Below are 15,107 nucleotides of genomic sequence, written 5' to 3'. Positions count from 1 at the left end.
AGGTCTCTATGAGCCGGCACAATACTCAAACGCAATTACCAAATGAGTAAGCGTCACTTGCCCGACCCCACCGATTACTAAAAGTGGGCGAAACGGACATATAGTTAGTATCTACAGTATCGATGTGCAACTAGATACAATATTATTTTGTCAGTCAATTGGGCAATTTACACTAATAGTGCAATATAGTTGTTACCTAATAGCTTTCAAAACTAAGGGGGATGGAGCTTATATATATTGGTTTTTCAAAGAATTTTAGCTAACGCGCCTAGAGATAGACAGTAAAGCCATAGGTATTCCACAAGAGAGTAATAGTTCGCCGCAGATATGGTTATAGCTTGTCTACACAGTACCCAAGTTTCTGCCAAACATTTACCAGAAAAATATTACATGGCCCTTGTAATTAAAGTTGTTAGTAATTACCAAGGACTAGTAATAATCCACTGAATTTCCTCATTCAGCCCCTGCTTTACAGAGTCGAGGAAAAAAATCCAGAAACACTCACGTCGTTTGCGGGAGATGTCCATGGGACGAACATCGTTTTCCAAGTGACCTTTCTCGTGGAAGTGTCTAACAAGAGGTGCTTCCATACGATTGTTTCGGATTGCGGATTTATGTTCGCTCAGGCGGACACGGAATTCACGTCCTGTTTCTCCTATATATACCATATTGCAGGGGCAAGAAATACAATAAATTATATTTTGCTCCGACAATTGGTGAAATCCTTGAGTACAATCTGTTTATCTTTATGTACAAAACAATCAGTAACCTGGGCTGTATCACATGCATGGCAGCCGCCACATCTGTGATTTCCCAAAACAGGTGGTAATCCTGTGATGGTACTTTGCCTCATCTTATTAGCACCTTCCACTCTTGTATGAACTAAAATATCACGTAGGTTGCGATTCCTGCGTAATGCTACCAGAGGGGGTTCTAAGTTGGACTCCTCATCTCCTATATTCAGTGTCTTCCAATTTCGCTGAATGATATTCTTTAGTTTGAAATTGAACTGAGAATGATTCACCACACAGACCACTTGGTCTTTCTTAGCATGTTGATTACCTTCTAGTAGGGCATCTCTATTATAATATTTAGCCCTCTTGTAGGCATGGCGGACTAGACGATTAGGGTAACCTCTGATTAGCAGCCTAGATTTAAGGGCATCCCCATGTCTCTGAAATTACGACATAGTACTACAGTTTCTTCGAAGACGAAGAAATTCTCCAAAGGGAATTGAATCTTTTTGTATAGAAGGATGGTAACTGTGATATTGGAGAATAGTGTTTTTGGCTGTAGGTTTACGGAACAAACTTACCTGCAGAACTGAATTAGTCCCAGATATACAAATATCCAAGAATTCCACACTTTGTGGGCTACTATTGGCAGTAAAGATTAAATTACTGTCGCTGGCATTGAGCCATAGCAGGTATTCTTTTAGGGAATCTTCATCGCCTCTCCAAATCAGGAAAATATCATCAGTGAAGCGCCTCCATGTGACAAGACTGCTGGAAGGAAAGACTGCTGTGCAGGTATACCTGTAATTGTATCAAATGATCAGTATAATTGGAGACCTTCAACCGGTCTCTTTTCAAGGAGATCTTTTAGATTTAACTTTTCTGCTTTATATCCAAACTCAAAGCCTTGAACCCTGTCTCTGACCCTTTACTTTCCAACCTCACCAAAGAGATGTGAACTAATCTTGCACTTCCCTGGTATGATCTCATTTCTCTATCTCTCTTGAGAAATATTTCCTGACTATCTCTAGTAGGTCATGCATAGCCTCCCCCAATTAAAGTCTCTGCTGGCTCAGCTGTTTTTAATAAGTCTCACCTAGTCCATTGTTTAAGAATTCTAACTAACTACCTAGAAAGCTACTTGAACAACTAATTGAAATAGTTTGTTCAATTGAAAAAGTAGAATCTCCATAAAAACTTCCAGTCTGGTTTTAGAGCTGATTGTAGTAATAAAGCCGCCATCCCGCAAATTAATAATTATAGGGTCCAATTTTGGACAATGCTGACTCAATTCAATTCAAAATTAGCTTAATTTGGTTGGGACAATCAACCATAAAAGCACAGATTATACATAACAGTCTAAAAAGCGGTTCTTTGTAAAAGTAGAAAAAAGTACATATAGATTCATACGAGGGTGTGTACAATAGTACAACTCTTACTTAGTTAGTGAACGGTTGAGTTAAAGTGCATAAGTGTAGCAAATACATCGCCTCATATAAACATTAGCAGCTATTAGGGGTGGTAGACATTATCATTATTAAATCGAGACATACATTACAAGTGTACACGAATAAAAACTGATAAAAAGCGAATAAAAACAAGCACAACCCCAGTATGAAAGGCCCCTAATTTTGCTGTGGTATTTATACATAATTAAAACTCAGTGATATATACAAAGTAAAGTGCAACATGCATTAGTGATCCAACCACCACAGACTTTCTGTCAATTTAAAAAGAAAAGAGGAGAAATTCGTTAATACGCCATACTTTTTCTGGCCTTTATTCAACTGAGGATAAATGTAGCAGTAAAAAAGCAAATCCCTGGTTCTTCCATGGTGAGTAATAATGTCATAGCAGCTGTTGTAGTTTTGACCCCATGTTTTTTAAAAAGTGGTTTGAGGAACGTAATTCTAAAAGGCAAAAACAGATCACATAAAAGTAGAAAGTGCATAGTGCTCTGCTTTGAGGTCCCACAGCGACTACAGTGCCTGTGATCAGGCCCAGTTGCCCCCACGCTCCTTGCTGCTCCTGCCTGCCTACCTGCTGACGCTTCTTGCCTGCTGCCGCTTCCTGGTTCTTCGTGCTCGGGCGACCCAGCCGCTGCTGAGCCGCCCGCCCTCACCAGCTTCTTCCCGCCGCTGCCTCCCTGCGGCCCCGCCCCCCGCAAGCCCATTCGCCGCCCGCTCCCGCCAACCAGCTGTTCCGCCCACCCGGCTCCCTTCTTAAGGGGAGCACGCCACCAGGTCAGGAGCGACTACAATGCCTGTGATCAGGCCCAGTTGCCCCTACGCTCCTTGCTGCTCCTGCCTGCCTACCTGCTGACGCTTCCTGCTTGCTGCCGCTTCCTGGTTCTTCGTGCTCGGGCGACCCAGCCGCCGCTGAGCCGCCCGCCCGCACCAGCTTCTTCCGGCCGCTGCCTCCCTGTGGCCCCGCCCCCCGCAAGCCCATTCGCCGCCCCACTCCCGCCAACCAGCTGTTCCGCCCACCCGGCTCCCTTCTTATGCTGCCCTCACGCACGCACAGCGGGAGCGCCGATTGTGCGCCGGAGGCGCGCCAAAGGCAAGCCCGTCTGGGCCCGTCCGCGCCTGGACCGCGCCCAGCGCCATGACCCCTAGTCCCCACCGCCGATGCAAGACTTCAAGATAGACCTACGACGCCGCCACTCTCAACGCACTCAATGCCGGCCGGAACCCTGCCTGCTACCGAGCCACCCCGAGACGCACCCACGGACCCTTCGCCTGCAAAGCCTGCCGCTTCACCTGTTACCGGACCTGCACCGCTCCCGCCGAGTCCAACACAAACAGCAACCACCTGAAGTGCATCCTGCTGAACACCCGCTCCGTCCACAGGCACGCCGTGGAACTCTGGGACCTGCTCAACGCGACAGCACCGGACGTCGCCTTCCTCACCGAGACCTGGATGAACGCCTCCTCAGCGCCCGACATCGCCACAGCCATCCCGGACGGATACAAGATCACCCGGAAGGACCGCATCAACCAGATGGGAGGAGGCATCGCCATCGTACACAAGAACGCCATCCGCATCTCGACCAACTCCGACGAAACCTTCTCCGCCGCCGAGCACATGCACTTCCAGATACACACCGGTGCCAAGACCACCCTCCGAGGCACCCTCGTCTACAGACCACCGGGACTACGCACACAGTTCAGCGAAGACATCGCAGACTTCATCAGCCCGCACGCCCTCCCCTCCGCCGACTACATCCTCCTAGGGGACCTCAACTTCCACCTGGAGAACAATAACGACAGAAACACCACCGCCCTGCTGGACAACCTCGCCAACCTCGGACTCAAGCAACTGGTGAACTCCCCCACCCACTACGCCGGACACACGCTTGACTCCGTCTTCTCTTCCAGCAAGCACGTCTCCTTCAGCCACACCACCGGACTCCACTGGACAGATCACAGCTGCGTCCACTTCAGCTTCAATAGGACTATGACTCACCACCAACCGCAACGGGTCCCCCGCCGCAGCTGGAGCAAGATCACCGCCGAGCAGCTCACCTCCTCCCTCAGCCAGAACACTCCCACCAGCACAACGGACCCCAACGAAGCAGCCAGCAACCTCACCAAGTGGCTGACCGCCTGCGCCGATGACCTCACTCCACTAAAGAACCCTCCCAGCAGACCCAGCAGCAAGAAAACCCCCTGGTTCACCGACGAACTCAAGGAATCCAAGAAGAACTGCCGCACCCTCGAGAAAGCCTGGCGGCTCGACCACACCACAGACAACTGGACCGCCCTCAAACACGCCACCCGCAAACACCATCTGCTGATCCGCGCCACCAAGAAGACGGCACTCAAAGAACGACTGGACAACAACGCCCAGGACAGCAAGGAACTCTTCAGCATCGTCAAAGAGTTCTCCAACCCCAGTGCCGGAATCAACGACATCATCCCCTCGCAAAGCCTCTGCGACTCACTCGCCTCGTTCTTCCTCCGCAAGATCTCAGATATACACAACAGCTTTGACGCACAGACCACGCACCCTACCACCGAACCAACACCCGCCACCACCACCCTCTGCAACTGGACCCCGATCACCACCGAAGACACCACCCGCACGATGAACTCCATCCACTCAGGATCACCAACCGACCCGTGCCCACACCACATCTTCAACAAAGCCGACGCCACCATCGCACCCCATCTCCGAGACACCATCAACTCCTCCTTCCACACCGCCACCTTCCCGGAGAGCTGGAAGCATGCCGAGCTGACCGCCCTCCTGAAGAAACCAACGGCGGACCCCACCGACTTCAAGAACTACCGTCCCATCTCGCTCCTTCCGTTTCCGGCCAAAGTCATTGAGAAGACTGTCAACAAACAGCTTGCCGCCTTCCTTGAGACAAACGGATCCCTCGACCCCTCGCAGTTCGGTTTTCGGGCCAACCACAGCACCGAAACCGCCCTGATCGCAGCCACCGACGACATCAGAACCCTGATCGACAACGGGGAAACAGCGGCCCTCATCCTCCTGGACCTCTCCGCAGCGTTCGACACGGTCTGCCACCGAACCCTAGTGAAGCGCCTCAGCAACATCGGAATCCGAGAGAAAGCGCTGGAATGGATCATCTCGTTCCTCACCGGAAGAACCCAGAGAGTCCGCCTCCCTCCGTTCAGATCCGAGGCCACCGAAGTCATCTGCGGCTTTCCACAAGGATCTTCTCTCAGCCCGACCCTCTTCAACGTCTACATGAGCCCCCTCGCAGCCATCGCACGCCAACACAACCTCAACATCATCTCCTACGCTGACGACACCCAGCTGATCCTCTCCCTCACCAACGACCCCACCACCGCCAAAGCCAACCTACACGAAGGGATGAAAGACGTTGCCGACTGGATGAGGAACAGCCGCCTTAAACTGAACTCAGACAAGACAGAAGTCCTCATCCTGGGATCATCACCCTCCGCCTGGGACGACTCCTGGTGGCCCCCGGCCCTGGGCACCGCTCCCAAACCAACGGACCACGCACGCAACCTGGGCTTCATCCTGGACTCCTCCCTGTCAATGACCAGACAAGTCAACGCCGTTTCTTTCTCGTGCTTCAACACCCTGCGCATGCTTCGCAAGATCTTCAGATGGATCCCCACTGAAACCAGGAAGACCGTCACCCAGGCACTCGTCACCAGCCGACTGGACTACGGGAACGCCCTCTACGCCGGAACCACAGCCAAACTCCAGAGAAGACTCCAACGCATCCAGAACGCCTCCGCACGACTCATCCTGGACATCCCCCGACACAGCCACATCACCGGACACCTGAGAGACCTGCACTGGCTCCCCGTCAGCAAGAGGATCACGTTCCGACTCCTCACCCATGCACACAAGGCCCTCCACGACCTGGGCCCCAAGTACCTCAACGACCGCATGACCCTCTACACGCCCACCCGCCAGCTACGATCTACCAGCCTCGCACTCGCCACCGTACCACGCATCCGCAAAGCCACCGCCGGAGGAAGATCCTTCTCCTACCTGGCAGCCAAGACTTGGAACTCCCTCCCCACCCACCTTCGGCGAACCCAAGACCATCTCTCCTTCAGGAAGCAACTCAAGACCTGGCTGTTCGAGCAGTAACATACCCCTCTCCCCCAGCGCCTTGAGACCCTCCCGGGTGAGTAGCGTGCTATATAAATGCCATGATTGATTGATTGATCACAGGGGTATGGGGAGGACGGATACTTTTTCATTATTGGGAACGCAACCAGATGATGCACTAAACCTAGCCTCGTTCTGATCAAGACAAAAAGGTGAGAAGGTCTAGTAACAAAAGAAAGATACCCTTGGAAACCAGATGTATCAGTGTACATATAGTAAAACTGATACATAATCTCCTAACTATGACCTTCTTCTTTTCAATCCTATGGGATAAATAGGTTCTTTTCAATTCCTGTTTGGACAGAGATGGTAAATTGTTAAGGTTTCACAAAATCGATCTGTCAAATAAATCACCGTGGGCCATATGTAGGTGGCCAAATACCGTTCGGTAAAACCGAAAATGGCTCGTTTTCGGTGTTACCGACCGGTATTCAGCCATGTGAGATGTACGTAATACCGAATTGAATCGATAATAACAAATCGTTAAAAAATTACCGATTCCTTATTTACCGATTGGAAAATACCGAAACAATGAATACCGAATCGGAATTAACGAATCGGTAAAAGCCCCAGAAATGCGATGTAGCAAACATCGTTCTTACCAAATATGACCAGATTCGGTAATAACGATTCGGTATTTACCACGTTTCAAGAGCAGGTGGTAATCAGGTGCAGTGCATAAAAACTGCCCCAAAATGCAACAGTGTGAACACAATGGCCGGCCTCTACCTCATTGCAAGGCGGCTACGCTTGAGAGCAGCAGGAGTGAGGATCTGGAGACGTGAAGAGCGGGTGTACAGACTACGCATCACATTGTTCCAAGTGACAGAACCTGAAATCCATGAAAGATACAGACTGCACCCAGATACCATCCTGGACCTAATACAGGACCTAAAACCCTATCTGGAGCATCAGACACCAAGGGCCCACGCTATCCCCACCCATGTCCAGGGACTCTGCTGCCTGCACCTCCTTGCATCAGGAAGTTTCCAGGGTGTGATAGCTGCAGTGGGTGGAGTGTCACAGAGCTGTCTATCCCGTTTCTTCAACACCTTCCTGGATGCCATGATGGACAGAATGGAACATTACATTTCCTTCCCCAGTGCATAGGCGGAGCTGCAGAGGACCAAGCTGGAGTTCTACCAACTTGCGCAGTTCCCACACGTAATTGGCTGCATCGATGGGACCCATCTGCCCACCTGCAGCAAGTGAATACATATACAGAAACCGCAAATCCACCCACTCCATCAATGTGCAGGTGATATGTAATGCCAAGTACATTATAACTGACATTGTGGCCAAATTCCCCGGGAGTAGCCACGACTCGTACATCTTCCGGAACAGTGGCATCCATACACGTCTGCTTGCTGGTGAATTGGGAGACGGATACATACTAAGTAAGTCAATGTGACACACCCTGATGTACACCCTGGCTCAAGCTGTTGGTCCCACAAATTAATGCCACTTACTTCTGTACATAGGTGACAGCGCATATGCCCTCCAGCCTTATCTACTCACACCATATCTCAACCCAACCAACCCAAGGGAGAGGAGATACAATGTGGCACATAGGAGCACATGCAACGTGGTGGAGCGCACTTTTGGATTGCTCAAAAGCAGATTCCGTTGCCTCCACAAAACAGGAGGTGCACGTCTGTACAGCCCCATCAAATGTTGCAAGATAATTGCTACATGTGCAATGCTACACAATCTGGCCACGGAAAAAGGAACAGCAGTTGAACTAATTGACTCAGAGGACAAGGACGAGGACAACCCTCAGCCAGAGCCCAGCGCAGCTGGTGTTGCAATTGAACATGATGGGAGACAGAGACGGGCAGAGATTACGTCAAACTATTTCTGAGTGAGTAACGACACAGAGCCAGTAACAGTTACATGTTAAGGTGTTTATTAGGCACACCTCCAGTATTGTGATGAATGTCCAAATGGACATGGGTTACATCACCCATCTCATGCATGGTAACAGCCATAGGTCTTTACTTCCTGCGTCCACGCGCTGTACGTGCACGTTCCCTATCGACACTGTCTAGTGTGTTGGACTGTTCCTGTGCAGCCACGTTGCGTTCACTACGCCTCCTGCACTCTGTGGGTGAGGGGGTAATGCTACCACGGCTGGTAGCCTCCTCACTGTCACGCCCCCTTCCATTGTGGCCGCTTTAGCATTCTGCATGAGCTCCAAAACTGAGGTCATAGACACCATCCCCCTGGCCACGTCCCTGCTGCAATGCGCCATCTCCTCCTGCATGGCGATGGACCTGCGACACATCAGTGATGTTGCAGTGGCCAGCCGGTTCACCGACTTGGTATAGGCCTGGAGCCTCTGTCTCTCCCTGCGCTTGCCAAGACGGTCCTGCTCAAGCTGGCTGCAGAGGTTGTCCACTGAGGTAGCTACTCTCTCCATTCCCGCACACAAGTTCTCCCCCATAGCACTGATGCCCTTCTCCATCCTGTGCATATGCTTGTTGATGTGTGCCACCTCCCTGTGCATTGACTTCATCTCCCTCCATTGCAGGTGCTGGACCTTCAGCATGTTGCCTTCCAGTCCAGCAAACACACTGTCATCCTGCTCGAATGCTTCTGGACTGTCTGGCCTTGCCCTGCGGCGTCTGGATGAGATGTGGGTGCCCTCGGATGGAGAACCAGCCCTCTCCCTGTTGTATCTATCTTCTATTGGACTTTGTTCGCCCACTGTGCCCTCCTCCTCCGACTCCTCCATCTGCTGGAGGGTGGCGACGGCAAGCCTCCTGCCTGACTGTGGTGGTGGGGGTGTTGGTGATCGTCACAGTGGGGACTGTGTGAGAGGGGATTGCGGCCTTCCCTGGCGCTGTGGTGATGGCTGTGGTGGTGGAATAGATGGCTGTGATGGCGCAGAGCTTGTGGTCCCTGCAGGCATGCTGACTTCTTCATTTTGCCTCCCCTCTGGCCTGGCTGACTTAGCTCTGCTGCACTCTGCTGCACTGCAAGATGACTCGCCTGTAATGACACAAATGTAGATATACTCACTACTCTGTCTGCAATGGAATTACATTAAAGAACATGCCTACAGAGCACAGTGGTTGTCCTGACGTAGCCAATTACTTTACCATGCTATTGTGTTTGCTAGCCTGACTGTCCTATACATGAGTTCCCTCTGACTACATCACCCATAATGCATTGCAGGTAACCAGTAAGACATGGGGTGGAGTGGGAGCCCCTTTGCCACTATGGGGATTTGGGTTGGGGAGGGGGTAGCACAGCATGCTGGGCATGCTTCCTACCTTGTTTTCTTGCTGCTCTGGCGGAGCTGTCTGCGTCTCCCACGCCACTCACACTCTCCGGCTGGATGGTGGACTCCACCATCAGTTCCAGTGGTGTTGGTGCTGGGGCTCGGTTTTTACCTCCACCTGTTTTGCCAGCCTGCCTCTGTCTCTCTGCAATCCTCAGTTTTGCAGTCTTCCTGAGGTCGTACCACCTCTTCCTGATGTCCTCTATGGTGCGCTGGGTCACACCTATGGCATTGATTTTGTCCCGAATTCCACTCCAGATTTGCCTCTTCTGTGACTCGGGCACTTGGTGGGACTGGGCTCCAAAACGCTTGTGCTGCTCTTGGCTGACATCCTGGATCAGTACCTCCAGCTCCTTGTCACTGAACTTCAGTTTAATTTTCCTGTCACCTCCCTCCTTCTCCCTGTCCTGGCTTGCCATTTCAATGCTTGTTATGTTGTTTTTCAGTCTTGCTTGTAGCTGTGAGGCTCTGTTGCTGCTGGCTCCTCAGCTCACCTGCCTGCCTGCCTGCCTCACAGTGAGCTCCAGGTCCTGTGCACCTGGCTGGGTGTGGCCACTTCCTGTTTGGGAGGTAATTGGGTGATACAGGATTGGCTGATTCAACAAATTACGATTTTTTGAATTACCGATTCGGTATTTACCGATTCGGTAATGGATTCTATAACACCGAATTGGTATTTGAGTTTAGGTATTTTTTTTTTACCGATTCGTTCACATTCGGTATTTAATACCGAATTTTAACCAATCGGTAAACTTTAACGAATCTTTTTCTACATCGCGTTTACCGAATTCTTAATACCGATTCGATAAAATTCGGTATTAAGGATTCGGTATTCTTCATTTACCTACATATGGCCCCATACGACTTAATTAGATAGGTAAGCCCGGGTATCTTAGTGCCATTGTCCAATCTCAAGCAAACATTGATAATGGCCTTTGTAAAAGAGGTTTCATCCTTGGACCATATTAGTCTCCATAGCTGAAATGGTCTCATTGCTATTAAATCCGTCAAATAATTGAGGCCAACTTCGCTATGTATAAGTTCCGTGGATGCAGATGCTGGGAGGCATAATAGCTTCTTTAGAAAAGTATTCTCTTCAGATTGGAGGGTTGCACAAGGTTGGTGGCCCCATATACCCGCCCCATATAGTGCGACCGTAGTGCATCTAGCTTTGTATATGTTGATCATATCTTTGAACCGCCGATCCCCTAAATTAAAAGCAAATTTAAAAATACCATTTATACTCTTTCTGAGTTTAACCTTAACATTTGACCTCTCATAGTTCCATTCCCCATCAGACGAGAAACAAATACATAGGTAACAAAAGGTCTCCACATTCTGTATCTTGTTACCCTCGACGGCGAATGGTTTCAGGTTTTTAAATTTAGGTCCGCACATCATGGTGAAAGTTTTGGTCTTGTTTATCAACAGCAACCACTTGCTGATAAAAGCGGCGAACCCAAGAATTAACTTCTGGAGGCCCACCGGTGTTCTTGATAGTAGCACAGCATCGTCCGCCTAAAGCAGAATCGGTGCCGCCTCCCCCTCAACCAATGGGGAATCTGCTTGAATTATTTTAAGGGACGCATCCACATCATTATTAAATAAAGTAAAAAGTTGTGGTGCCAACACACAACTTTGGCGAATGCCACGCCTAACTGTGAAATTAGGGGTGCATTCTCCCTGTTGGCCATACCTAACTTTAGTAGATACATTTTCATACACCCTGGCTAAAAAGTACATAATAGGTTTGGGTGCACCTAAGTTAATTAAAACAGGCCATAGGACTCCATGATTCACTAGATCAAAAACACTACTTAGATCTACAAAACATAAAAACAGCTGGCCCTGTTTGGCTTTGGTATATTTTCCTATTAACAGCTCCAAGTTGATACACTGTTCTTGGGTACCTAGGTCTTTTCTAAAACCATACTGGGATTGTGCTAAAATATTGTTGTCCAAAACCCACTCTTCCAGCCTTATCAATAAAACTCTACTCATTATTTTAACCGAGGAGCCTAATAAGGAGATGGGTCAGTAGTTTTTAGCTTCCAATTTCTCTCCCTTTTTATAAATAGGGATAATTACCGATTCCTCCCAAGAGGGGGGGCATCCCTCCATTACTGCCACGTTAAAAACCCTTGTCAATATGGGCACCCATAATTCTGAAACCGATTTCTATACATCTATGGGGACACCATCTGCTCCTGGTGCTTTCCCCCCTTGCTGGTACTTATGCCTGTTATTACTTCATCCAGGATGATATCTAACTCAATTGTGGGCCACTTACTTAGAGCCAATGGTTCTATCGGTGGGATTTCACTCGGGTTAAAAATATTTAAAAAGTGGTCTACCCATTCTTCACTCCTCACATGCGCCAGAAATTCTGGGACTGTTTCATTTTTAAGGAATTTACTATTCACCGTGTCCCAGAAAAGTTTATTATTGGAGGTTGCAGCCACAAGGTTAAGGTTGTCCCATGCTTCCTGTTGTAGCTCCTTCTTCTTTTCTTTTCAGATTGGAGTTATAATCAGCTCTGAGACCATGAACTACTACACTGTCTATTGGTTTCTTCGATAGGGCAAATTTTAGATTATTGAGTGAGACAGTGCAGGAATGGTCAAACCAACCCTTTTGCTGTGTTAGTTTCTTAGAGGAGGTTCAATGAATTGATTCGAAATACATTCATTCATCTTAATAAAATTGTCCATGATCACAGTGGATTCAGTCCTGACCATTAGACTATCCAATATTTCCTTGCTACAGGCCAGTACAATTTTTTTAGAAAGTTCGGCTGAGTTGGCTCCCACCCATTTAATTCTGAAAACATTTGGGCGAATTGGGACAATATTCTTTACAACAGTACATACTTCAACCTTCTTATCCCCCCAGAGGTGCAGTCCCATTATAATTGGATGATGATCACTCATAGACAATTCCGCTATCTGTGGGGTTCAACAAACGTTCACAATGTTAGCAGAGACGATTACATGATCGATATTACTCTCTGCTGACCTTCTTGTAAAAGTCGGGATCTCCTTCCCACATACATCTTTAGCACATTGCAGAATTTCCAAGTCAAATTCAATAAGGACCTTATTTTTTATTTTTTTAAATGTGTTTATTGGCATTTCTTAAACATACAATCAAAGAAGTTGTGCAATCACATTTCGGACATCAATAGTACAGCAATCAGGCAGCATTGATCACATGTATTCAAGGAGAATCACATTTCCCCCTCCACCCTCGCCAAACATTTTGTACAATTTATTCACCGTTCCTTATCACCGTCAACTTTATCTACTTTACCGTTCTTAATCAACTTGCGGTATTACGTCTCGTCATACCTCCCCTGTACAAGACATGTTTTGTGCGTCTTCCTGTTCGCCCTCCTCCCTCCATTGCCTATGTTCCATGTATAACGCCCAGTAGTTTTTTGGTCTATTTCTAGGGGGAAGTAAGTCGCTATAGTGCTCTGTTTGTGTACAACAGTATAGCATATCATCAGACCAGCGAGACAGTGTGGGCGTCGGCCCTTTTATCCAGTGCAGTGCTACACATCTTTTAGCAACCACAAATGCCATGTCTACTAGTCTGCGCGCTGCAGAGGGAACATCTTTGGAGTACCCCAATAAGGCCAACTGGGGGGATGTCAGTAGCGTCAGGCCCGTGACTTTGTTCACCTCAGTATAGACCATACGCCAAAAGTACGCCACTCTCGGACACGTCCAAGCAAGGTGGAGGAAGTCCGCCGTGGGGGCATGTCATCTCTCACATCCTGGAGTGTCGCGTAAGCCGTATCTATATAATCGCTTGGGGGTGTAATAGACTCTGTTTAGAAATTTGAAGTGCAATAGCCTATGTTTACCATTGAGGGAGACTCTACGTACATTGGTGCAGCAATACTTCCACACTTCCTCCGAAAGTTCAATGTCCAGATCTTTTTGCCAGGCTAGCCGGGGCTTCGAATAATCCGCCGTCCTCTCAGCCAGGGTGATACGATAAAGATTAGTAATCAATTTGGTTGAGGCTTTGGCTTGGTCTACATAGTCATATGCTAAGACCATTTGTGGCTCCTCCATGTCGCCTCCAAGCAGATCCCTCAGCGCATGGCATACCCGATGAAACTGGAATCGGGGAAGGAGCTGAGCTGAGGCTCCCTCCTCAGGTTTAAGGTCCTCCCAGGTGCAGGCCGTTCCATCAAGAAATAAATCCCCCATAGAGACTACATTCAGTGCCGAAAAAGCCCCTATGACCGCCTTCTCTCTGCAGGGGGCCAGCCACGAACACCATTCCAGGCGGGCACATGGAGCGTACAGCAGCGAGCAAGCCTGTGCATCCATGAGGTGATGCCATGCATGTGTCATCGAATTCATGAAGTCTAGTATGCCCGTACGTCAATCCCTGGCTTTGGACAGCAGGGCAGGAAGGGGAGCCGGGGACGCTACCAGTGCCTCAATTCCTATATGATTCAGAAAAAGGGGGTGGTGATGAACAGAGTGCCTGAATTAAGCAGACCACTCTTACCCAGTCCAAAGATCAGGGCTTGATCCATCACCGTTTTTTAGCTCACTGCACCATCCCAGCTCAGGACTTGGCTATATGCAAATTAGTCTGTTCCTGTCCCAGTGCATGATGGGAACAGGGCAAACCAAACTACCAAGCCAATTCTTATACTGGAAAGGAAACAAGCTACCGGGGACCGGTTTCTGGCATTTCAGCCTCGTCGGCCCGGCTTGCTTGAATCCTGATGGTGCAATGAGCAAGGGACTCACATCTGAGTATACCCTTCCACGCTTATGGTGGACAAAATGATTCAGAAAAAGGGGGTGGTGATGAACAGAGTGCCTGAATTAAGCAGACCACTCTTACCCAGTCCAAAGATCAGGGCTTGATCCATCACCGTTTTTTAGCTCACTGCACCATCCCAGCTCAGAACTTGGCTATATGCAAATTAGTCTGTTCCTGTCCCAGTGCATGATGGGAACAGGGCAAACCAAACTACCAAGCCAATTCTTATACTGGGAAGGAAACAAGCTACCGGGGACCGGTTTCTGGCATTTCAGCCTCGTCGGCCCGGCTTGCTTGAATCCTGATGGTGCAATGAGCAAGGGACTCACATCTGAGTATACCCTTCCACGCTTATGGTGGACAAAATGATTCAGAAAAAGGGGGTGGTGATGAACAGAGTGCCTGAATTAAGCAGACCACTCTTACCCAGTCCAAAGATCAGGGCTTGATCCATCACCGTTTTTTAGCTCACTGCACCATCCCAGCTGAGAACTTGGCTATATGCAAATTAGTCTGTTCCTGTCCCAGTGCATGATGGGAACAGGGCAAACCAAACTACCAAGCCAATTCTTATACTGGGAAGGAAACAAGCTACCGGGGACCGGTTTCTGGCATTTCAGCCTCGTCGGCCCGGCTTACTTGAATCCTGATGGTGCAATGAGCAAGGGACTCACATCTGA

Source organism: Lissotriton helveticus, chromosome 5_1 (genome assembly GCF_964261635.1).
Source record: "Lissotriton helveticus chromosome 5_1, aLisHel1.1, whole genome shotgun sequence".
In the NCBI taxonomy this organism is placed as follows: domain Eukaryota; kingdom Metazoa; phylum Chordata; class Amphibia; order Caudata; family Salamandridae; genus Lissotriton; species Lissotriton helveticus.
Note: the sequence above shows the minus strand (reverse complement) of the source record.